Source organism: Panulirus ornatus, chromosome 20, assembly GCF_036320965.1.
Source record: "Panulirus ornatus isolate Po-2019 chromosome 20, ASM3632096v1, whole genome shotgun sequence".
Lineage (NCBI taxonomy): Eukaryota > Metazoa > Arthropoda > Malacostraca > Decapoda > Palinuridae > Panulirus > Panulirus ornatus.
The window spans coordinates 33,902,106-33,929,261 of record NC_092243.1 but is presented as its reverse complement, the minus strand read 5'-3'; positions in this window follow the sequence as shown (position 1 = coordinate 33,929,261).

The following is a 27,156-nucleotide window of genomic DNA, read 5'->3' as shown; positions in this document are numbered from 1 at the left end:
CATGAAACACATTCAACAAACCTTTAAAATACTCACTCCATCTCCTTCTCACATCACCACTACTTGTTATCACCTCCTCATTAGTCCCCTTCACTAATGTTCCCATTTGTTCTCTTGTCCTACGCACTTTATTTACCTCCTTCCAAAACATCTTTTTATTCTCCCTAAAATTTAAAGATACTGTCTCACCCCAACTCTCATTTGCCGTCTTTTTCATACCTTGTCCCCTTCTCTTGGCCTCCTGCCTCATTCTTTTATACATCTCCCAGTCATTTGCGTTATTTCCCAGCAAAAATCGTCCAAATGCCTCTCTCTTCTCTTTCACTAATAATCTTACTTCTTCATCCCACTACTCACTACTCTTTCTAATCTGCCCACCTCCCACGCTTCTCATGCCACAAGCATCTTGTGCGCAAGATATCACTGCCTCCCTAAATACATTCCATTCCTCCCCCTCTCCCTTTACGTCCTTTGTTCTCACCTTTTTCCATTCTGTACTCAGTCTCTCATGGTACTTCTACATACAAGTCTCTTTCCCAAGCTCACTTACTCTCACCACTCTCTTCACCCCAATATTCTCTCTTCTTTTCTGAAAACCTCTACAAATCTTCACCTTCGCCTCCACAAGACAATCATCAGACATCCCTCCAGTTGCACCACTCAGCACATTAACATCCAAAAGTCTCTCTTTTGCGCGCCTATCAAAACACGTAATCTAATAACGCTCTCTGGCCATCTCTCCTACTTACATACATATACTTATGTATATCTCTCTTTTTAAACCACGTATTCCAAATCATCAATCCACTTTCGGCACATAAATCAACAAGCTCCTCACCATTTCCATTTACAACGCTGAACACCCCATGTACACCAATTATTTCCTCAACCGCCACATTACTCACCTTTGCATTCAAATCACCCTTCACTATAACCCGGTTTCGTGCATCAAAACTACTAACACACTCACTTAGCTGCTCCCAAAACACTTGCCTCTCATGATCTTTCTTCTCATGCCCAGGTGCATATGCACCAATAATCACCCATCTCTCTCCATCCACCCTAGGGATAGGGGAGAAAGAATAATTCCCACGCATTCCTCACGTGTCGTAGAAGGCGGCTAAAGGGGACGGGAGCGGGGGCTAGAAATCCTCCCCTCCTTGTATTTTAACTTTCCAAAAGGGGAAATAGAAGAACGAGTCACGCGGGGAGTGCTCATCCTCCTCGAAGGCTCAGAGTGGGGTGCCTAAATGTGTGTGGATGTAACCAAGATGAGAAAAAAGGAGAGACAGGTAGTATGTTTGAGGAAAGGAACCTGGAAGTTTTGGCTCTGAGCGAAGTAGTGCAAGAAAAGAGACGAAAGAATGGCCCATCCCACCCACATGCACATGTGTATACATACACGTCCACACACGCACATATACATACCTATACATTTCAATGTATACATAAGAGTGGTTTGGGAATGTCTTGGGAGTAAAGTCAGGGGTTAGTGAGAGGACAAGAGCAAGTGGAGGAGTAGCACTAATCCTGAAACAGGAGTGGTGGGAGTATGTGATACTGTAAGAAAGTAAACGCAATATATATATACATATATATATATATATATATATATATATATATATATATATATATATATATATATATATATGTCTGTGTGTGTATATATATGTGTACATTGAGATGTATAGGTACGTATATTTGCGTGTGTGGACGTGTATGTATATACACGTGTATGTGGGTGGGTTGGGCCATTCTTTCGTCTGTTTCCTTGCGCTACCTCGCTAACGTGGAAGACAGCGACAAAGCAAAATAAATTAATAATAAATATACGTTGAAATGTATAGGTATGTATATGTACGTGTGTGGGTGTTTATGTATTCACATGTGTATGTGGGTAGGTTGGGCCATTCTTTCGTCTGTTTCCTTGCGCTACCTCGCTAATGCGGGAGACAGCGACAAAGTATGATAAATAAATAGAATATATATATATATATATATATATATATATATATATATATATATATATATATTATCCCTGGGGATAGGGGGAAAAGAATGCTTCCCACGTATTCCCTGCGTGTCGAAGAAAGCGATAAAAGGGGAGGGAGCGGGGGGCTGGAAATCCTCCCCTCTCGTTGTTTTTTTATTTTTATTTTCCAAAAGAAGGGACAGAGAAGGGGACCAGGTGAGGATATTCCCTCAAAGGCCCAGTCCTCTGTTTTTAACGCTACCTCGCTTATGCGGGAAATGGCGAATAGTTTGAAAGAATGAAAGAATATATATATATATATATATATATATATATATATATATATATATATATATATATATATATATATATATATATCTTAGCCTAGGATAGGCAGCCGTTTTATCAACCAGTCCCTAAGGGAGGATGAACAGCTGGGTTAACTGTGGACCGGCTGCCGCGACCAGGATTCGAACCTACGCGAGCTCGACCCTGAGCGGCCCGTGAATGTGTCAGCCAGCAATGCTAACCACTGCGCCACAGAGATCCGTAAACCTGATCACATTCAGATGAGCATCACCTAAGTAGCCCTGTGACGCTGGTGTCTGAGTGAAGAGAAAGTGGGTGAAGTGTACAGAGAGGTGTACAAGAGAATGAATTTAAAGTGCAGTGATTTAAGTAAAGTGTGAGTGTATGATGTGAAGGGTCGTTGTGTGTGAGTAAAGTGTAAGTGGATAAAGTGTGTGGTGAAATATAAATTCATCAGTCGCTGCTGTCTTGGGTAAATTGATGAAGTGGATGGACGATATTGAGTTAGTGTGTGTGGGACGCAGGCATGGCGACGCTTTAATATTCAGATATGGAGGAATTATATTCAAGTGTTGGGTTAGTGTCTGAATAAATGGCAAGTTGGTAACACTCCACGGCATAGTTTGCCTCAGAAGACTTCTTAAAGGGAACAGTTTTGCGTTTTTGGAGGCGAAGGTTGATGCAGGCAATGTTGAAAAAAATTTCCGTGTCACTAAAAACTACGTTTTGATGATATTGTGTGAGAAACGGGAAGGATGCTACGATGTGCTGTGAACTGGGAGGTGTCTTATCACCCCGTGTCTCATGCATTAACAGCGACTCTGGTACTGTATGTACGCAGTGAGGACAGTATGAACGGTGTAACCAGACATAAGAGGCTGGAAATGGTCGGATGCCTTGTTTATACCAGGATGCATCACAGCGGAGAAACGATTGAGTCATGAGACTGAACATTACAGGAGAACGAACGAGGAATATGAAAAAAAAAAGGGAGGAGAGTGAAAAAGAAAACTGAGGATGAGAGAACTGGCCTGTGGAAATGAGAAGAAAACAGAACTCTAAGATGAATAATGAGGAGAGTGTTTTAATGTGCCGGCGAAATTTAGCTGAAGCAGATAAAACTGTGAAGTGATGAGAGCAAAGATTTCACAAAAGAAGAAAAAACAGTCAATTCTTCAAGGGGTTAGATAATAGGTGGGGAAATGAGACGAAATCAAAGCATGCAGCATATCTGACACAAAGGGATGTATTGTGATTGAGAGAAACGAAGGTAAGAAATGCAGGTAACGAACTGCCTCAGAGCTTGGTAACGTCCGTAGAAGAAAAGAGGACTATAAAAATCTCATGAATATCATAATTGTAGAGGAAGCTGGGATACTCACACTAGATGTAGAGAGAGAGAGAAAAGGGAGACCGGAGTTATTCATCGAAAATAGTGAGCGTAACCACATAATGAATTAATGAAATGGTGAAATACCGTAATGCCCTGTAGGAGACAAAGAAGCATGGTAGAAAGTGTGTGTAATGGATGACCAGTAAGGGTTGGAAAGTAATGAGGTGTGAGGATGTTACTTTGAGCGTGGGTAAGGCGACAGGCCACCAAGACAAGACGAGGAGTGTGGCAAGTAAGTGCTTACAATAAGGCAATGTTGAATATTAACCAAAGGAAAGTGGTAGTATGTGAATAAATTCAATTACTTTCTGATATGATCATAGGTTGAAGGGTTGGAGAAGGTTCAGGATTTCAAATATATGGGAAGATATTACGTAAATTATATATAATGGCTAATAGAAGGAATGATCTTTCAATCATGAGAGTGTAAAAATACAGGTGACAGGCTCTATTAAGAGATATATCAGCTTACTCTGTTTGTACTTGCAAAATACACGTTTCAAAACAGCAAAAAAAAAAATAAAATACTGGGAATGAAGATAATGCCTTCAAGACTCACATATGGAGAGAAAAAAATGGAATGCAAAGAGAATCGGGATGTGAGGGGAAGCTATGCGATACAGAGGGGAATCGTTGGAAGAAAAGATCAAGAAGCCTTCGATGTGATGTGACGTAGGGAAGTGATGGGCAAAATGGGCGTAGTGAATGGAGTATTTATGACTGAGCTGGAACGGAGAAGAAGAGAATGGGAGGACGAAAATGTGAAGAGGTAAGAAGAACGCTAGCGAGGGAAACTGTCTGGTACTGTGTATGAGTAGAAATATAAGATTATTCTGCACGTACTATTGTAAGGTGGACAGCGGCCGGGCTCGTTACACCCCCTGTGAAACAAAATTCTGTAGACGAATTCTATATAACATGACTCAAGAAATGCAATTCTGGAAGTAAACCAAAAATGCAACCAACAAATAAAGTCACCAGAGTGACCCCAGGAGGTCACTGAAGGTCAATCAGAGGAAAACCTAAAACTAAAACCCACTGGCTATCCGATGGTCCTCTTGGCAACGTAATAAAAACCTTTCAATACTAAACCACCTCATATCAGAGTGTCCTGTGGTGGGGTCAACCATGTGACCTCTAAAGGTCATTCAGGGTTGTATAGTATTAAATATAAACGTAACAACTTGAGTTCGTATGAATGTCGTACCGCTTTCAAATGAAATGATTTCGTGAAACAAAATATTGTATTCCAGTTCATGAAATGGTTGGGTTAACAATGCGACCTCTATAGGTCAGTGAAAATAATTCAATAATGCTTATTGTTCGAAACTTGAAAAAAGATAATTCCTTTATTGAAGCGGTTTTAATTGAAAAAAGTTGTGTTAACTGATAAAAAATTCAATAAACAAAAAACAGAACTGAATAATACATGGAATGTAAATTGGTGTTGATAGGTGACTATTGTGTAACTCTCCACTCAGACGTGAACTCTTCAGTAATAGCCTGAACTCTCCTACCAGTAATGTAAACAGAAAGAAAAAGTCTTGGGGCACCGATGTTTAGTACAGGACACACAGAATATGCAGATGAAGTGAGTTCCGAGTTGATGAAATACTCTGGACATCCTGGGTGCTTTGACCAAACGTGGTCATATGAACATCAGCAGTTCTCGATTTCAGGTCATGAAGCCGACACATGAATAACTAAATAATGGCCAATCCATCATCCTGAAAAGCCTGGGCGGGGCATGAAAAAACTTCCCTGAGGTTATCAGTAATTCTTTGACTATTTCTGTATACTTTCCCCTGCTCTTCATTCCGTGTATGGCGTCACAACCTGACGAGGTATGGAACACTTGTAATCTGATACAACATTCCGAACGAAGGCACGGTTGAAGACGATTGATATGCAACATATGCTGATGCCTTCCAGTTCCAAAGGTTATCCATAAGTCATTGCTTGTACTTATACTGACTGTAAACGCCCAGACTGTCCTAAGAGAATGACAGGTATGTCAGTATCTCCTGACTAGACAGGAACAGAGTTACGATCTCGAAGGACATTAGCGAGATACACAACACTTCCCCTACCTGCTTCTTCATGACTGAAAAAATCAGTCATCGTATAGTTCTAGACCCAACGCACACTAAACAATCAGCAGAGGTCAAATACAGATCCATGTCACAGGGATAATACTGAGTTTTCACCGCCTCGCTCTGAAGAAACGAAAATAGATCTGTCTGGAGTTCCAGCCAGAAACTTCTCGAAGTCTTTCTAACCTCGAGGAACTTTTGCGGGTCACCGACTCGTTGCCTTGTTCTTCCACCAGTTCCTCTGTTTCTCTGGCTTCGTGTTTTTCTTGAGAAGCGATGAGCCCAAAGCAGTCAAGGTGATCACAAGTTTCACCGTTTGAGTCGAACTAAAGGAAAGAGTAAGACAGACGCATGCTTGTCAAATGTTGAGCAAGTTGGCTTTGGCTATATCGCATGAATTTGGGCCTTAAAGTCGATGGTTACTATATTGTAGAACATAGGTGGAACCTCAAAAAAAAAAAAAAAAAAAAACACTGTAGGCGACGTCTGATCTCTGAACGGGGACCTTTTTTTTTGGGGGGGGGGGGACTCTCTGGCGTTTGTTGACCTGTTTAAAGAGGTTAACCTTATTTGTTTCTTTATTGGTAACCTGCAGGTTGTGTGCTATACTCTCCAACACGGACGCCTTGTAGTCCATGTACTGTGACGGACCAAACGTGTCAGTTACCTTGACTGCTTCAGGTGGCGATACTGATAAAGATAACCGTCAGCAATGAGACAGTAACTCCGTTTATTTCTATAGAACTGCGTCTTGCATTTTGCATTTCACCAGAGCTGTAACGAGACCTCAAAGCTTACTATATGATCTCATCTCGACTAACACCCTCCCGGGAGGCACAGTAAGATATGCCGCAGGGGATATAGATCGGTAGGTGAAGGAAGGTGATGAAGTGATTCATAAATCGTCTCCAGCAATAATCGTGAGAGCCTGTACGATGGGTTTTGCTCCGTTTGAATGAACGAATTCAGTAGTGGGCTCACATGATGTCCTCAGGGACCATCGCATATGGATTAGAACACTACTGTGAAAATCTTGACTACCGATATAGAGACAAGTGAGAGAGAGAGAGAGAGAGAGAGAGAGAGAGAGAGAGAGAGAGAGAGAGAGAGAGAGAGAGAGAGAGAGAGAGAGAGAACGTTGTATTCAGAGAAAAGTACCAATAGCCTATTATATCTCGTATAAGACTAGGATATGGATGCTGTGGATGTATAAGACTAGGATATGGATGCTGTGGATGTAGAGTGATAGAATAAATAGTAAAAGAACGGATTAGCGGATTCTGTGATGAAAGGAATCAGATTATTATCAATGAAGGAGAAATTAGTGACTGGCTTGATGAAATATGTGGTATGTTACCTTTGTACTTACCATGCTCGTCATAAGAACCGAGAAATCCTCTGAACGATAGTGTAGTTGAAGGATCAGGATTAAAGAAAACCAGAAGAGGTTGAAACTCTCGGGTATCAATAAACATAAATGATTAAGAAAAAAACATAACGGCAGTTACGAAGCAAATGAGGTTATAGTGAAATGGTTTGTGATGATTAGTTAGCAAAAATCTGAAGGTAGAAGTGTTGATAAAGCAAGTTACATGAAGATGCATGCAACCTGTTGGTGTATGTAATACAATCTGTCGAATCTATGCAAGTAAAACCAGGAAATATTGTTTGAAAAGCAATTGCCAGAGTGTAGGTGGGTGGGATAAATATCCTGGGACACCAAATAATGATAAAAAAGTAAGCAGATAATAAAATGAGAAAACAAACATCATCGGATATTAAGCTGTGGCAGTTAACTTGATGGATTGTGTAGACGAAAAGTTGGTATGGAAGACTGTGTGGATATGGTTAATGATGAAGATGAGCTGGAGCCATGAGATTAATACCATGTTACATTACGAGGATGTAGGTAATATTTAGCACAGAGAACTTAATCACTTCAGATAGTAAAGATGATCAATGTTTTCCACTGTCTAGGTGTGGAGAAGTATCGTGAGGGCCAAACATAAATGGAGCAGTTTCTTAACAACATGCAATAACTATTAATGATCGAAGTACACCATCCTATAATTACATGCCTTATACTATAACTTACAGGAATGTAGTGGCAATCATAGAAAACTAGATTCCATCTCAGAGACAATAAAGAATTTCATCTCACAGACTCGTAAGTCCCTTCTCCCCAAGGACGGTGAGGGGAGAATAATTCACGCACCCGCCGCTAACTTCTTCACCTGGACGTGAGAGCCACGACCTCCTGTGGTGCCGCGCCCAGAAATGTTGATGGTGGTCCGGCATATTAGTGCAGAGGCCGCCCCTTTATCCTCAGCTTGAGCGCTTTACACTGTGATCTCTGTGCTGTTATCTGCTACCTTGTGCGTTTTGAACGAGAGTATTATTCAGACACAGAGAGGAAGACACGAACCCATTAATCTTCCCACACACTCATTTACACATGCATTAAGTATAAGAATAACAGTAAACTTACGGAGCAGCTCGTTAACACACAACGTTCGCGCTAGAAACGACAAATAACAATTTAATATTTCCTCTATGAGCTTTTTCTTACAGTCTTCGGCCTCCGGCAATGGCAAATAATACTTCGGGATCTTCAAATATTTCATTAACTCTGTCATTGAAGTGCACCTGAGATAGATCCTATTACTGTTTTTTTTCATGTAAGGAAACAAGTGAGTTCCAATATTAAGTCTCCGTGTCATAATCCTCCTCACAATACCAGAAATATTATAACGTGAAGAATTCGCATCATATGCTCGTCAGAAAATCTATATCATAGCAGTATCAGTGACACAGGGTGAATTTCCCCCAAAATACGTGCAGGACTAACGATCCTTAAGAATATTATTTTTCTTTTTTCAAACAGGCTTCACATATCAGGTGGTGGCGTTCCACTATACGTACTCGGCCAAACCGATTAGGAAATTGGATGTCCATCCATACAATACTCTAAATACTGATTTGATGAGAAAGACGTCCAAAATCATTTTTGTGTTAGTTATAGACCCAGTTAACCAAAACAGAAAGAGATTATGAAGAAAAGAGTGGAGCTCTTTGTGATGGTATCAAGGAACCAATAACTGCGAAAGAATTTAACAATCCCATCATATAATGGGACTTTATGACAGGTGACTAGGAAGGGACTCAGGTTACTTGATTTAATAGAAAACTGCTTCCTACATCATAAGGTCCGAGACCCAACGAGGGATAGTAATATTACAGACATATTGACGCCCACAGACAGAGACTTGATCGGTGTGGTCGGTGATAAACTAGAAAATATCATCCACAATACTGTCAGAGTCGCTGTAAACTGTCTGTCTGATGAAAAAAGGAAATACAGCAACCAATATTAAATTGGCCAACTTCGATAAATTGCGTGATGACTTAAGCAAATAAATTGCATCAGACTATTAGATGTGGTTACAGCTGAAAAGATGTGGGATATCTTCAAAAATTACTTTCCCTTGAAGGAACTAGCATTACGGAAAACGTGAAAAGGAACCGTGAGAGGGAAGAGTCAGGTTGGATGAATAAAGAAATTATAAATTTACTTAACCGTAAAAGAAGGACGTCCAGGGTATCTGAGTCAGGAGGCGAAAATCAGGACCATGAAATGCATACAAGATTACAAAAAAAATATATAGGAGAAAAATCAGGACAAGTAAGAAAAACTTTGATAAAAAGAATTTCTCACAAAGTGAAACAGCACATGAAGAATAATTTCAATGTTAGAAACAAATAAAAAGCCAAGGATACTTTTGGCCAATTATCAAATGATAATGGAACATCAGCAAGACACAAATGGCTTCCTTTATTTACAAGCATATCGACTCAGCGTTTACCAATGAAAATTCGTTTAACATAACACAATCGCAAAAATGTATTTCTATGCACCGGATATGAAAAACTGGACACTGAAAGTTTTTAATGCCACGAAGTACTTAGTTATCTATGCAAACTAAATCCAAACAAATAAGCAGATCCAGACAATACCTCCCCCAGAATATTAAAAGAAGCTGGCCATCAAATCGCTTTTGTATTAAACAAACCCTTGGAGGAAGGGAAGGTATCTGATGACTGGAAGCTGGCTAACATAACACCAATCATCAAAAAAAGGAGACGGGAAATGTACCTCGAACTACCATCCCTTAGCATCATTTCAATTCTTGACAAAATGTTAGAAACACTAATTAAAGGCAAAATTCTTAAAGTATTATAGAAACATTTATCAATATTCGACCATCAGTATGGCTTTCGGAATGACAGATCGTATTTAACGAAACTAATGGAATTCGTTAATCATGGAACTCCAAAATAACCCTTGATGTGATACAACTGGACTCACGTGAAGTCTTCGATGAAGTGCTGCATAAAAGATTAGTAAAAGAATCAAAGCTCACGGCACAGCAAATCGAATCTAAGGATGGACAGCAGACTGGCTCTCTCAACGGAAACAGAGTGGCGGTGAACGGGGAAGCATCTGACTGGCTTCACGTGTTTTGTGGCGTTCTACAAGGTTCCCTCCTGGTACGCATACCTTTTATCATCTACATGAGTGACCTACAGACAGAACTAGCCAGGAAAATCTCAAATTTTGCCAACGACACAGAGTTGGGAAACAGCCAAACTCAGAGAAAGAATGCATGAAGAAGATTCAGAGGGATTTAGACAAACTGGTACAGTGGACAGAGACTTACCAGATCAACTTCAACGCAGACAAATACTAAGATATTCATTTTGATGCAGAAAATATAAATCATATAAGGAAAATTGTTGGTTAACCTTTTAAGAAGACAAAGCAGAAGAGAACTTTGGAATGGTTACCAGTGATGACCTTGAATACGGTAAACAATGCCTAGCTACGCAGAGTAAAGCCAATATGACGTTAGGTTCCATTACTAGAAATATAAACTACAAAAGATACGATACTCACCCTTTACAATGTACTGGTTAGACCTTATTTGGAGTACGCTGTTCATTTCTGGTAACTGCAGCCTGGGATAAATGTATTTACTTTCTAGGGTTGTGCTGAAGCGGCTTGAACAGGTGATATTGACAGTCATACCATCAAGGATCACCTGGGTGTGAAGACTCGTGTACTTGTCATTGGTATGGGAAAGTTACAATGCGGCCTTTACAGGACAACGTTGCCCAGCAAGTCAGTTTTCTTTATCCTTACTGAGAAGAAGCTGCGGTCGTTCCTTCAGTGGATACTATCACAAATTGATTCCCGATTGTGCCACCACAGGCGCTTCTTTAATAGATACGGTAAACAAGTTACAACTACATCATCTACATAAGATACAGAACATAGTTAAGGATACGACAAAGACGGCGTCGTTTTTGTGCAGACTGGACCATACGACGTGATTTAGGGTCCACCAAAGATTACAGGAAGTATAAGGCATGTATTTGCAAACTTAAGGAAAGCCGTAGGAAGGTTGTACTAGTGGAACTTATTCCCAGGTATTGTGATGGATATGTAATCTCAGGTAGATACTTGGGCAGAAGCTGTAGAGTAGAGGGCATTTGTAGGTTAAAGGAGATTGATTACATGGATTTGTGTTTTTTGTAATGATAGAAGCTTTTTCGCTAAAATTAGCCTTCATTTAGACGAGGGCGGGACTGTTCGACTATATGGGATTCTAGAAAAAAGAAAATGTACAGACATTTGCGACAACAAAGGTGCAAACAAGCTGTGTGAACACATGGAGTCAAGTGTCAGACAGATCAGGTGGGACTGCTCCTGATGGTTCAGGTGCAGTTCAAGTGCACCTGAGGCGTATGAACCCCGAATACTGAGCAAAATATTAGCTCTCATAGCGAGAAATATTAAGCACAAAACGTAGGATGAAATGCCCAGTCTTCACAACGCCCTGCCCTGACCTCATTTAAAATAAGATATTCAGTTCTGCTCACTAATTTGAGAGAGCAGCAACAATACTAATTAGCTGCCTCACGAAAAAGCTTTATGAAGAACGACTCAGATCTTTAAAATTATTCTCCCTAAAAAAACGCAGACTCCGAGGAGATCTGATGGTAGTTTTCAAGATACTGAATAATTTCGGCAACACAGCACACAAACATTTCTTCACATTAAAGAGTTTCAAATGACCGTCTATGAAATTATGATATAAAAGAAAGGAAATGTAACAGCAATGTAGGCTTAAAGCATTTTCGTGTGCAGAGCTGTACAACATTGGAAACTGCATGTTCTGGTGAAAACTATCAACATCCACAAATCAAACCTAGACAAATGCATCAGTGAAATCTATCATCAACTAATTTGCCAATTTCAAGAACGAAGAACGAATTCTATTCCGTATCAAAATGCACCCAAACCTTATTCTTTCCAGTCCAAATTCAAGGAGTTGCCCATTGTAGATAGCCCAGGCAACTTTTTTACTTCACAGTTCCCTGTAAAGTCTTCATGAGAGCATACGCCCACTATAATGCATGATGTTCCGCCTCGGCTTCTTCCAGCCGCTATCCTGGAGGTTGTGATGGGTGGGGAGGAGCCTTTTGTTTTATTGTACTATTTCTCTCACAGACAGACCTTGATCATAGGTCACCGATGCTGTCCACCAGCAGATACCCTCGCCATGAATCATCAGGTATTTGACGTATTCCGTCGTAGTGGTAGTACTTTAACTTCGTATTTCTGAACCAGTGCTGATGCTACTGAACATGGATCATGGAACATGGATCTCTCTCTAGCTCTCTCCAACACAGGTCTAAAGCAGATTGAGTGTGGGAACAGAAAAAGGGGAAAGAGAGGAGCGTCTGGCAGTCGTACGGGGCAGGATATAAGTTTTCACCTATCTGTACGGGACTAAGGCAGCCCATTACAGTGGAGATAGATCATAAACTTTTAGCTTACTTGTAGTCTGTTACGAAATCAAGCTGAAGATGTATGAGGCGGGCATTACCATGACAACACTAACTATCAATTTCAGAATAAGTGAAGAATCCGAAGATGTTGCTCTGACGTCCTGAGCAGCATGTAAATGACCCCAGAGGAAATAGAAAAAAAATTATGTAAGGGGAAATATGTCACGAGAACCTCATAACTTTAGTGAGTCGTCTCCAGTCGTTGAAGAGTTTGATTATGAATCCCTACAAGAAGAAAGCAATATGAGCAATAATTACGAGATCACATATGGAATTTGAAATACGTGATAAGGAATTTTGGTGTGTGACAAGGATATCTTTAAAATAAAAGAGAGTAACATTTGATGTTCTGGATGGTATCCGATACGCCAAGCCACCAGCGGCAGATAGGTAGCTGCACTCTAGGCGAAGGGAACAGGATGTACTCGACATTTAGAATCCAGTGGAAGAGCAGAGGGGAATGGGCTACATGTCCATCTCGCCTTAGCCACTGTAAGTAGAAAAAAAAAGAAATGTTGGTATCTTGCTGGGTAAGGCTCTGTTGTTAGTGTGTGACAGTTCCTATCAAATATGACATGGATGCCAAGAGGAAGTAAGGAGCCAAGACAACATTCAGAGGGTCTTGAAACAACACGAAGACAGTGCCGAGGCAGCAACATTTTTCCGTCGAGTTGCCAGTCAGACATAAAGAGCCAGTTGAAGTGGAGCAGCCGCCTTCCTGGAGTTTGTTTTCGACCCTGGACTGTGGCAGATGAGGACAGCCGCTTTCTACGAGTCTCGCCAACGTCTGGGGGTAAACGACCTTCTCGTGAAAACCGTTCTGGAGTGCCTCAGGCTCAGCGCATGAGGACTTGTGGGTCAGAGTGCTGTGGTCAGGAGGCGAACCGATATGAGTTTCAGGTGGCGTGGAAAGTGAGTGCGACGGAGTGGCGTTGGTGCCTCCTGTGCGTGCATGGACTGCTTGGTCTTAAACAGACCTTTAGAGTGTTTTAGTAAACTGCGTATCATCTTTGATTGGTAAATTACCGGCTGGAATATTAGGACATCAATTAATATTATTCATTCTTATGTAAACATATCATAAGTAGTTACTGTAATTTAAAGATATGTCCTCTTTCTCATTCAATGATTTTGCATGAACTTGCATGCATATTCTTCTTCCAAATCACACTTGTCTCTATTTGTAATTCTAGTTTAGGCTCCCTGTTTTCATCTATTAAATATTCTCACCACTTAGAGAACGTCTTGCTAGGATGCGTCCTATAAGATCATTCTTCTTTTCTCCACAAATGACATTAAAACAACTGGTGCTAAAAAATGCCGATGTGAAACATTACGTCTTATCTATTTGCTTCTATGATAAGTTTGCAAATTCTGTTAAAATGGCAGTGTTACCCAAGCACTGCACTGCCAGTTCTTCTTTAAAAAAAGTCCTATAACTACTCTCAATAACTTACGCCCTTTCCAAGTCAATACAATTTGCATACCGTCTGTTTTCATTTACAATATTTTTTCAGTGTCATTCTCAGGGTAAAATTCCAGTCTGAACTACGTTGGCCCACTAGCAAATTCCAGCAGCCTACCCACTCTAACGCAGGCTATTCACTCCACCCTTCCAGCCACCCTCCCCAACACCAAAGCCATACATCCTTCTCAGGCCATACAATCTACCCTCCCAGACACCCACACCATACACTCTGCCCTCTCAGTCACCCAAGCCATACTGCCCGCCTTTACATAAGACCAGGCCAGGTTATACATCCCACCTCCCCAGGCACCCAGGTTATACATCCCACCTTCCTGGACAATAGGGAACTCAGTAAATGAGAATCAACAACTCTCCTGATATAAAGCTAATCAACTAGTCAGCGTATGAAGAGGCAGTCAAGGAGAATTGACCCTCACCTCTCTGAGAACACCGTAAGTTCTCTGTGTAATATTTCTGTTGTTGAAAGGCTGACAAATTCAACAACAAAAAATATTTTGGTCCTACCCAATCATAAGGAATATACACCTCTAACTAGTATTCTGATAAAACAATTATGTAAATATTTTCAAATATGAAAATGCCAAACGGAATCCCTCAATAAAGAACAACCCATAATCTAAAGTAATTTCAGGTGTCTACTGTATTCCATGTACAGTCTGTAACAAACTGTATATTGACCAAACGGGTAAATGTTTAAAGGAGAGGAATCCACAGAAAAGGAAGACTTCAAAATATAAAGCAATATTCAAACAGAAAAAAATCACATCTAGTGAGGGAGTGATGTCAAAAAGATTGGACCCTCGTGTCATTTATAAAAAGGTTTATTGTTGAATCTTCTCTCATCATAGAGATCAGTACAATATACATGAATGAAGGGACGTATAAAATAGATATCATCTTAATGGAATCTCCGCTGAATTGTGGCAAAATTAAGAAAGCAGTTGCTAACCTGACATCTGGCAGGTAGAGGGACGGGTCACTGTACCATTTTGGTCAACCTTTGCATGTTTCTCAAATCAACTGTTCCTCGTTTCCTCGGCTGTGATGAAGTCTAGTTTCACATATATTCTCTTGCCCACAGTGATTCTGTAACCTTGACTATGGCTTGAAATTCAGCTGAAAGCTTGGAGCTTTTGTGTTATTTTTCCAGTGTTTACTTATATATATATATATATATATATATATATATATATATATATATATATATATATATATATATATATATATATATCACCTAAAACTGTTGGGCATTCATTTCTATGCAAGAGCCCTAGATCCCTCCTACCTAAATTAGGGTATTACCAGCAACCAACCCCGACGTAGAAATAAAAAGCTTACCCCTGCCTCATGCTTCAACTACCTATACTCACAAGTCCCTCACTCTCAACAAACATAATACTGACAAAACACATGTACAGGGAAATAACCTGACAAGCACTAACCACCCGGCCTCCAAACAGTCTTAAACTCCCCGCCAAAGTCGCCAATCCTGAAGCAACATCCCACACAAACAAGGGTCATACTTTCACGTCTGTGCCTCGAACATCGCCTATTACTACATAAGTACAAACACCGTTGCAAAATGTCCAAAGACCGTTTGTGCTCAATATGCAACTACCACAGTGAAGACATCGACCTCTTCCTACTAAGTTGTTCTGTACTCTCTACACATACACATGAACATAACGCAACTACACTTGATGACCTATGGTGCCGATCAACAGATGTGGTCGGCTTCCTGAGCGATACAGGAACCCCGTAAAGATACAAGGGACTTCTAGGTGGGAATTGATAAGTGTGTATATATATATATATATATATATATATATATATATATATATATATATATATATATATATATATATATATATATATATTATCCCTGGGGATAGGGGATTAAGAATGCTTCCCACGTATTCCCTGCGTGTCGCAGAAGGCGACTAAAAGGGGAGGGAGCGGGGGGCTGGAAATCCTCCCCTCTCGGTTTTTTTTTGTTTTTTTTCAATTTTCCAAAAGAAGGAACAGAGAATTGGGCCAGGTGAGGGTATTCCCTCAAAGGCCCAGTCCTCTGTTCTTAACGTTACCTCGCTAATGCGGGAAATGGCGAATAGTTTGAAAGAAAAAGAAAGATATATATATATATATATATATATATATATATATATATATATATATATATATATATATATATATATATACAAAAGGGAGACTTTTTGGTGCAAATATTTAGAACACGTGAAAAAATGATGAAGTGATGTTAGACAAAGAAAGCGGGTTGTATGGATGTTATCCTCAAGGAAGGAGTCGTGATTAGGAGGTCTACAAGAGGAAGTACCTGGAGGCTGAATATGCAGAAGGGTGTATGGCGTGCATGAGATAGGGCAAACTGTAGGGATGTGGTATACAGGGGGCGACATACTGTCAGAGGGCTGAACCAGTACTTGTGAAGAGGACATGGGAAACCACGGAGAGGTCTGTGGGACTTATCTCAGACAAAGGGCTCTTCTTTCGGTGCGGTATACATGACAGCGAGAGAGTAAATGTGAGCGAATGAAGGCCGATACACAGAAAACACCGAACTTATGTGAAAGAAGAAATATATAGATACATATATGTGTATGCAGATAAATCGAAGTGATGCAAGATTTGAATATATGATGATAATCACGAGGAAAAATGTAAAATGAAGTGTTTCAGGCGCTTTCTTGCAATTTCATATCTTCAGGCTAGAACGGAGAAATGATGCATAATACAGGAAACAGCCAATACATATGGAGAGTTGAAGTGTGTAGATTCCGGTCATATATGATATTTGGCTGTAGTCGAGCATCGTGCCTATCGTAAATCTTGCTTTACAGTCAAAACAAAAGTCGGCTGTTAACAGATCTTGCCTACAATATAGCTATCTGGGTTAGACAATTTTTCTCTAGTATTCATGTCACAAAACTTTGTATGAATGATAAGAGAAGATTCAATTATGGTCATCATTTCTATGAGGTTCTCTCCATTTAAACTCACTTCAACTAACTTAACTCTCTCTCTCCCCCACTTAAGTTTATTATAACCATACTTTTTTCTATTTGACTTGTGACAGCACGCGCAGCTGAATGTCTTAACCATTGCCATCTTTCTTATGCGATATATAGAGCCAAGCCTCAGCCAGGCACCCAGCTCATCTCTAAGACCCTCGCAGGCCCAGGACACACCAGCTGCCCTCGATCGCTCCCGCTCTCCACGTCACCAGAAACTGATGCCATCTCGCCTCCGTACCACAACTCCCTTACCCCACACGTACTTATCTGATGAACCTCTCAAGCCTGGGCTTCACAAGCACTTTGTCTACGACTGAACTTAAATGAGACTGATAGAAAGTGCCGGGACTCCAGCAGCTACGGGGCTCAATCTAACTCATGGATGAGAGCAGTCTTCTTTCGACCTGCTCCTCAGGGCTGCGTGGCAATTCAACGAGAGACTGCAGCTGTATCGGTGCTGTCTTAGCGTAGTCTTGAAATTGCTTTAATACTGTCTGGGTCCTCACGCCTTCGTGGCTTTCTGGGAAAGTCGCATATAGCAACAAGAAATTAGCCAAAAAGATATCAACACAATATAGATGAAGTCCATATTCCCACCTGGCGTTAAACTACTTAATTACCACTTGTCCCGTTGCCGACCTAGTTAAACTAGCAAAAAAAGAAAAAAAAAAATTATGCAGAGCGAAGAATCCAACTACTTTCTAAAAACATCATCGTAATACAACAAATTTTCATATGCTACGTTCTACATAATTCAGTAACCACCGCTCAAACTACACTCTCTCTCCATAGGGATAAGCAAACATAATCTATAGCTACAGGACATCATTTAAATGTATCACAACTTTATGTGAGACAACGCCCGAAGAGAAATGAAAAGCTATAAATCAGGAAAGTATCCGACTGACCTAAACGATGTTTACTTTGACAGACAGGTTGTAAAGTAGCACTGAGACACGAGCAGTTGATCAGGATTTACTTACCACCAAATGAACAGTTGTCGTCCTCAGGAGGAAGTATTCTCCTGAGGAAGGCAGCCGTCGTAACGTTGTGAATTAAATCCTGATTAGCAGCTCGTGTCTCATGCCTGCTCTACTACCAAGCCGAATGTGGCTCGCTTACCAGATCTGTCCACCTAGTTAGTTTTATTAGACTTAAGTTTTTTTTTTTCTTTTCGTTTATGTAAAACTGGTAGTTATGTTGAGAGGCAAAGACAGGGTGAATTTCTTCCTCTCATGTTCATCGTCACTATAAAATTAAGGAAAATTTAAGTTGGTTCCCAAGTGTAGTGAACCATATCATCTCCAGCTGACCCGGCAGATGCACTATAGTTGTTGAAAACTGGGATCCTCGTGGCAAGCTAATTATTTCTCATCCATTTACAGGGTATGGATAATGTGAATGCATACATTTCACTCATTTCCAAACTGTTTATCATTTATGTACCACTTGTATGATATTCAGTTAAGAATGAAAAAATAACAATATAAGAATTTAAAATAATTTGTCTTTTACTATTTATATAAAAATAAACATCAAAAGGTGCATACTAATGTAGGATTTATTAAAAGATATTCTTTACTGTTGGTACAAAATAATCAAGGGCATATTCACTGGTTCGTGAAGGTTGATCTTAGTTAACCTTCCCGGTCACAATCATTCTCTCGTCCAAAAGATTGTAGATTTCAGGCTGCCTTACCGCTCTTGCATATGCCAGCAACTCTTAGATGTTTTCCTTGTGGCCATATCTTTGGTTGCGATGTTCACCAGAACTGATGAAGGTGTCATAACTTCAAAATCAGAAAATCAAGCTTGGCAGCAATTATTGCCGTAATCTGCAGGGTCGAAACTGTCTAAAAATGTTTGTTGCCCAATATGAACATAACGTGAGGTCTACAACTTTTTTGTTTACGTTAATCTCGTCTAGAGTGAAAGTAAGACGTGGAGGAGAGTAGGAAGATACTGGGCAGCCACAAACAGCGCACCCAGGATAATTCCAACCTCGCGTGTCGTGCTGTTCATCATGATGAATATTATGAAGGTAGATATGATGATCACACTTGTCCGTGATGATAGTATGAAGGTGAAATTGCACTTCAATTCATACAATTTCATTTAACATGTAATTTTTCTATACATGTGGCACGACCTGCTTCGTGGAGACAATCCACCTGATGTCATTATTTAACAAAGTTATGTAAATCCCAACAGCACACTTGGTTCCCGCCGTCAAACACCAATCTTTATAGACCAAGCACTGTCTGCCTTGTCTGGCCGTAATCGTTGTAAGGGAGAGTGATTAAGGGGGGTCATGTGTCGGGGATTGACCTGGGTAGCTGTGTGTGTCATGAACGTTTTTAATGTTTTCGTGTTTCGTCAATTCTCTCAGAATGATTTGGTTAATGCTAAGATGGGCTTTAAAACTGCCAGGGGACAAATTAAAGTCAACGAACTGTGGTCACTTTGTACTACGAATATCTTGACTGATCATGAAAAGAGAATTTGAAATTGTCAACTACACTTGCAGGTTACTGTATCAGATACTTCGTCTTAACTAATTTCCTCAACATGATGCAAAAGTTTCATCAATGCAATTCATTCGCAGGATAAATTCTCTCCTCAATGCAGCTAGAATTATGAAAATTATTTTTCATACTTGATTGTCGTTTCCCGCGTTTGCGAGATAGCTCCAGGAGCAGACGAAGAAGGGCCGAATTCTTTCACATCCATTCTCTAGCTATCACGTGCATTACACCAAAACCACAGCTCCCTACCACATCCAGGCCACACAGACCTTCCCGTGGTTTACACCGGACGCTTCATATGCCCTGGTGCAGTCTTTTGACAGCACGTCGACCGATGTTTACCACATCGTTCCAGTTCACTCTATGCCGTGCACGCTTTTCACCTTCCTGCATATTCAGGGCGCGATCACTCAAAATCATTTTCATTTTATCCTTTCATCTCCATTTTTTCTACCCCTTCTTGTCCCCGTCACTACCGAAACACACATCGTCTCTGTCAACCTCTCTTCACTCTTTCTTTCTGTATATCCACGACTTCCTCTTCAGCTTTCTCTACCACACTCTTTCTATTATCACACATCTCTCTTACCCCTTTTATTACTTACTCGATCACACCGCTTCACCCCACATATTGACCTCAAATATCTAATTCTAACACTTCTACCATCTTCCGCACATCCTCATCTATAACCCATGCCTTACATCCATGCAATATTGTTGGTACTACTATACCTTCAAGCAAAACCATTTTTGCTTTCCCATATATGATAAGCTGTCTTACTCGTTACTCATCTTGTGACTGACTTGTGCTTTCTTAGTTCTGCCATTACCCACATCCCATCTAACGCGCTAAACCTAATAACTTTGTTTTTCATCCACATTTACTTTTAACTTCCTCCATTCGCAAACTCCCCTAAACTTAGTCACCAACATCTGCAGTTTCTCACTCTAATATGCCACCAGCGTTGTGTCGTCAACAAACAACAACTGACTCTCTACCCAGGCCCCACTCATACCCAACTGACTGCATACTCGCCCCTTTCTCCAATATTCTTGCATTTACCTAACTCACCATTCAATTCATATGCAAATTATAAGCCACTGTGACATTATATCCCTGCTCCAGACCAGCCTTTATTTGGAACCACTTATTCTCCTCTCTTCCTGCTCGTATATACGCCTTATACCCTTGATGAAAACTTCTCATTGCTTCTAGCAACTTTCCTCCCACACTGTATATTCTTAATACCTTCAACAGGGCATCTCTATCGACCCTACCAATTGCTTTCTCTAGATCCATGAATTCCATTTGCAAATACATCCGTTCTCTAAGTATTTCTCACTCACATTGTTTACAGCAAGACACCTGATCTAAACAATCACTGCTACTTCTGAAACAACACTGTTCCTCTCTAGTCTGAGGCTCTTTACATTCTTTCAAACTCTCAGCCACTACTCTCCCATGAACTTACCAGATACCCTCAGCAAACTTATACCTCTGTAATCCGAACACTCACCGCTGTCTCCCTTGCCTATATTCACTGGCACTATACATGCATTCCGCCAATCCTCGGGCATCTCCCCATGATTCATATATGAACTGAAAATCCTAACTAGCTAATCAGCAATGCGGTCACCACTTCCCTTCAGAAATCAACTGCAATACCATCCATTCCAGCCTCCTTGCTCTATCTCATCTTACGAAAGGCCTTTACCACTAATTCCCTCTTCACCAAACCCCTCTCCATTATTCACTTACTTCGCATACCACAATGACCCAAACACCCTACATCTGCCACCATATCATCGAACACATTCAACAATCCTTCAGAATACTCACTCTAAATCCTCACTTCAACACTACTTGTTACCACTTCTCCATTTGCACCCCTTAATGGTGAACCCATTTATTCTTTTGCTTTTTGCAAACTATCAACCTCCTTCCAAACGTCTTATTCTCTTTAAAGTTTACTGATACTCGCTTACCCCAACTCTCCCTTGCCCTCTTTTTCCACCCTTGCACATTCCTCTTGATCACCTATCGCTTTCTTTTTTACATCTCCCAGTCATTTGCACTGCTTCCTTGTAAATATCGCCCATATACCTCTCTACTTTCACTAGCAGCTTTGCTTCGTCATCCCACCTCGAAATATGCTTTCTAACCTGCCCACCAACCACCTTACGCATGCCACACACTTCTCTGGCGTATCCCAACACTGCTTCCCTAAATACCTATCATTCCTCACTCATTCCCTAGCTTCGCTTCTTGTCTAACCTTTTGCTAGTCTATACTCAGTCTCTATTGGTTTTTCTTCACACGAATCTCTTTTCCAAGCTCACTTTCTTTCATCACTTTCTTTACACCTACAACGTTTTCTTTTTTCCAAAAAACTCATTAAATCTTCACCTTCGCCTCCACGAGTTACTGATCAGACCTCTTACCAGCTGCCCCGTTCAGCATAAAAATGATTTTATGTTTTGTTTACCATTATACTGAAGCTCACGACTAAGGAGTGCAACAGCATTCATCATCAGGTTACAGGTTCAAAGATATCTCCTAGAGAGCCTTCTAAGCATCCCCAAATACCTCCATTTCGGGTCGTTTCCTTGATCTCCTCCGTTCACGATTATTCCTGTCAGATACAATCCTGTGGATAGGAATAGCCTCTTAGGGATCAAGTGTCTGTACTGCGGCATCTGGTGCTTCCAGATCAGCCAGGTAAGGGACCTCACGTAATGGTTGGAAGAGTAATCTTGGCTTAACACAATGTTGTTGCAGTGGTGTCCAATAATCCTGCATGGACTTGCAAGGGTCTTCAGCCTCCACAGTAGAGCTGTGGTCAATGTTCAGGTCTCATTCTTGCAGATCAAAACATAAAATTCCGTGTAGTAGTTATTTTCAGACATTCGTAACAGTAAATGATCCAAAAGAATGAATCATTTACAATGTAAATAATATTCAGGCGGGTATAGCCTCGGAACTGAATTCCCCTGTACGATATACCGCAGTATCATGGTACAATAATCAAACGTTACATCGATATTTAGAGTTTTATTTCATCTCTACACCTTTTCCTTCCTCACTCTGGACTACATGGGTAGGTAAAAAGACGTTCAAAGATTCCACTAAAAGAACGAGATCAACGGCGAATTTAATGTCCGTAACGGTAACCAGCTGATGCTTCCAACATGAACAGTTTGTTATCCACCTTATAAATCTACTTCCGTATGTTCTGAAAGTATACGGCTAAGGATATAGTCTTGCTTCATTCTTGCACACACTGCACTGGGAGGAAATCAGATTGTCATGTACGCACAGCTCCTAACAGTATTACTAGTGTGTAGCTTTAAACTAGACATCTCACCACATCTTTGCATGGATATTTTAAGCCTGCTAAATCAAGCACCTATTTCACATTGACACAACTTTCAGTTTATTTCAGAACGCAATACAGAGCTGAATATGATGTGCCATGTTCTGCTCAGGGTGAGACGAGCAAATTCAGGACGCTGTGTTATGAGTAGACAAGTTAAACTCAGCACCAGTAGATAAAGAACCTTTTCAACACACTTTGGAGTGTCATCCAACGATCGTTATCAATATGCATTTGTTTACCAGAGGCACATGACCTGCTTCATTGGTCAGCTGTATCCACACATTGGTCAGCAGTGTTATGTTTTCCAGCCTCGCCAACTGCTCGCAAAAGGGGATTAAAACGGTCGCACCTCTGGATGATGTCACTGTTCATCATCTCATCGGTAATTTCGATCGTGATAACAGCTATTCTTATGTGTAAGCTACATTTAACAAGATGGCGCAATATCATACATAAGTGAAAATATTAAAATTCATTAAAATGAATGCAATAGAAAAGATATGGATGAACTTCGAAAATCAAGAAACAAGAATCACAAGCATGGCGAGAGTGTAGTGTATGTGGTTATAGAACCGTCGATAATACCTGAAAAAGGTTTTGAAGATTTTTCGGTTGGGAGATGTAGCTTGACGATGACGGCTGCAATGACCCTGGCAGAAGATGGGCCTAAGGCCAAAACAACCAACTAACCAACCAACCACATACATAAAGAAGAGTGAATAACATGATATAGAAAGAGAAGTAATCCCAAAAAAGAAAATTGATAAACTGAAGAAAAGACATAGGAACAATTAAGTCGAACAAAGAAATAAAAATTCTCGTCAAGGGAAAGAAAATTATTGCTAAAGACAACACAACTGCAGTACTTGGAACGACTACAATGTTTGAAATAATCTCTAGAGGGAAGGTAGTTCTGGATGGAATGTAGCTGTAGAAAGAGAACACACAAAGATGTCATGATAGGTAAGCGTTAAGAGGAACACAAATGAACTGTGAAAATAAGTAAATAAAAAGATATGATTATGTGAAGGGCATTACGCCCAGGGAACCATTAAAAATAGGTACGGGGCCATCATTCACGACGACAACACAAAATCATCTGTAGAAAATGAAACTCTTAACGCAGAGTGTACAATAGGAAAATTCACTAATGTGCCATTACTGCATAACACCTCTTTTTTCCACAACCTTGAGGAAAATGAGCTGGTATAAAAATAAAGTAAAGATGAATAACACAGTACACTAATCCAAGAAGTTAACCAAACGTATCTCCAAGAACTTATTCAGTTCAATCTTTCCTCCTCGGTTTCGACTTGATGAATTTAAGGTTAACTCTCCAAGTTTATTTTCCTCTGACTCGTATCCCCCGATGACATCACTTAACCTCCTTCAACTTGATGTATGCCTCTTGTATTATACTAACCAAAAAAGTCCTGAGAGTGAGTCAGGCGTATGGTCCTGATAACATCCCTTCTCACGTTGCATGGTAGTTTTTTTTTTTTTTTACCTTCAATCTACGCTTGCCATTTCACCTCTCTCTACAAATCTAAACTTTCCCTTTGCTAGAAATCAAGTCTTGCTTCATCCCGTCCCTCCAAATGGAATCTTTTCCGACCCTCCTACCTACAACCTTATTGCTCCCACTTCTAGTCATCAAGGACTTTGACACTTTCCGTAACTCCCACTATCTTAAACGTTTAGAATCCGAGTGCCTTCTTCCAGATCATCATTATCACCGCCTCTATGGTGCATGGTCTACTGGAGATCTGCTATGTGTCCCGCCTTTGGTCTTCATCTCTTTGGGGTTATGATGGATCTTCTATCGTGGTCCTCAACACCTCCTAAACATCTGACAGGGTGTGGCATAAGTCATTGCCCATCAAACTTCCTTCCTTTGAGCTTCATCTTTCTCTTTGTTCTCTTCTGCACAGTGTCCTTTCAAGTCATTCCATTGCTTTCATCGCCGATAGAGGGATTTCTTATGCCATGTTGACTGTGGTGCCCCTCCGGGTCCCAATCAATTGCCTTAAATCTTAAAGAGTGAGGGAATAGTTTAGGCCCCAAACTATTCTTTCTTTCTTTGAAGGATTCTATTTAATCATGTATCGACGAGTTCAATCAATATTCTTCAACTCACCTTTCTCATTCCGATTTTTCTTTCTTTTCTAGCACGAAATATATATCTGTTCTTTGGCTTCGTTTTGCACAGAATCATTGGATGGAGAAGTAACCCAGTTAAATCTCACAGCTTAGAAATGAAGCTTCTGTCTAAATGAATCTTTGAATATCACTCAGATTCTATCGTGAATTTTCGTAGCACTGTAATTCAACGTTACACTAATTAACATAAACATGCCACGCAAATCGAAAACCTCAACTCGCTTTTTGGAAACTTCAAAAGTTGAGGATGTTGTGTAGGTGCTGAAATTGGTTTCCAACTGAGCATCTATCCCGTATCTGAAGGGATCTCATTCCCCCTTGTGTATCATGCCGTTCCTACATTTGTGGTGTTCTTTTTATTATCATTTCTCCTCTCAATTGATAAAGCCAATATATAGGTAGTATATATATATATACTACCTATATATATATATATATATATGTGTGTGTGTGCACATACATATATATACATACACATGTAAATGCCCATACTTGCTTGCCTTCATCCACACTTGGCGCCAACCCGTCTCGCTGGAAACAGCATCGTCACCCCCTGAGTCAAAGAGGTAACGCCAGGAAGCATACGAAGAAAAGCCACATCCTATCACATCCAATCTTTAGTTGTCATGTGTGATGCACCGAAACCACAGCTCCTTTTCCACATCCAGGCCCCACAGACCTTTCCATGGTTTACCCAAGACGCTTCAAATGTCCTGGTTCAGTCCAATGACGGCACGTCGACCTCAGTACACTACATTGTTCCAATTCACTCTATTTCGTGCATGCCTTTCACCATCCTGCATGTTCAGGACCCGATCGCTCGAAATCTTTATGACTCCATCCTTCCACCTCCAATTTGGTTTCCCGCTTCTCCTTCTTCCCTCCACCTCTGATACATATATCCTCTTTGATAGCCTTTCCTCACTCATTCTCTTCATATTTCCACACCACTTCATAACACCCTCTTCTGCTCTCTCAGCCACACTCTTTCCATTTCCACACATCTCTCTTACCATTTTATTACTTACTCAATCAAACCACCTCACACCACATATCACCCTCAGAATTTTCTTTATAACACATCCTCCCTCCTCCGCAGAACCACATGCCTCACAACCATATAACATTGTTGGAATCCCTATTTCTTCAAACATACCCATTTTTGCTGTCTAACATTCTTTTTCCACACATTCTTCATCACTCCCTTCAGCAGTTATTCACACAACGCATCGCCTCAAGCCATGCCACCATTAGCGTCCCTCTCTGCCAGATTACGGCTCCCCTCCATGCCGACCAACTGTAAACCGGCCTCATCCAATGCACAGTGGTGGCGTCTACAGATATTACTGTTTCACCTTCGAGCCCAAGGAATAACTAGGAGTGTACACGATCCAGTGTGTTTCTCACAGCCCCGGAATTCTGCTTTACAGTACGTCAGTGCATCCTCCTTCGTCCACATGGCTCCAGGTACATCACGTCGATGTGGGAAATTGTATGTATAGGGAACTACAGCAACACTGTAAGCCCGCCTACGGGAGTTCCCTACTCTAGCTGGGTTTGAGTTGACCGCCTGTCCCTCCTTGATCTGGGTGGTTTTAACATATTTTGTTTATTTTTTTCACGGCATTATATCTTCATGTATACATTTTAGCTATCTTTTTGCACTGTGCATAAATACACTTGCTACACCTGGAACACCTCTTATCCTTGAATAAATACACTTGCTACACCTGGAACACCTCTTATCCTATTACTCTGCCCACGCCTGTTCCCGTAACTTGATACTTTATTGATTATGGTCACATGGGTTGATATCTGATATTACCCTGGTTTTCTTATTCTAGTAATGACATTTGTCCTGATAGCTTGATCCACCTAAGATCCGCATCAATCT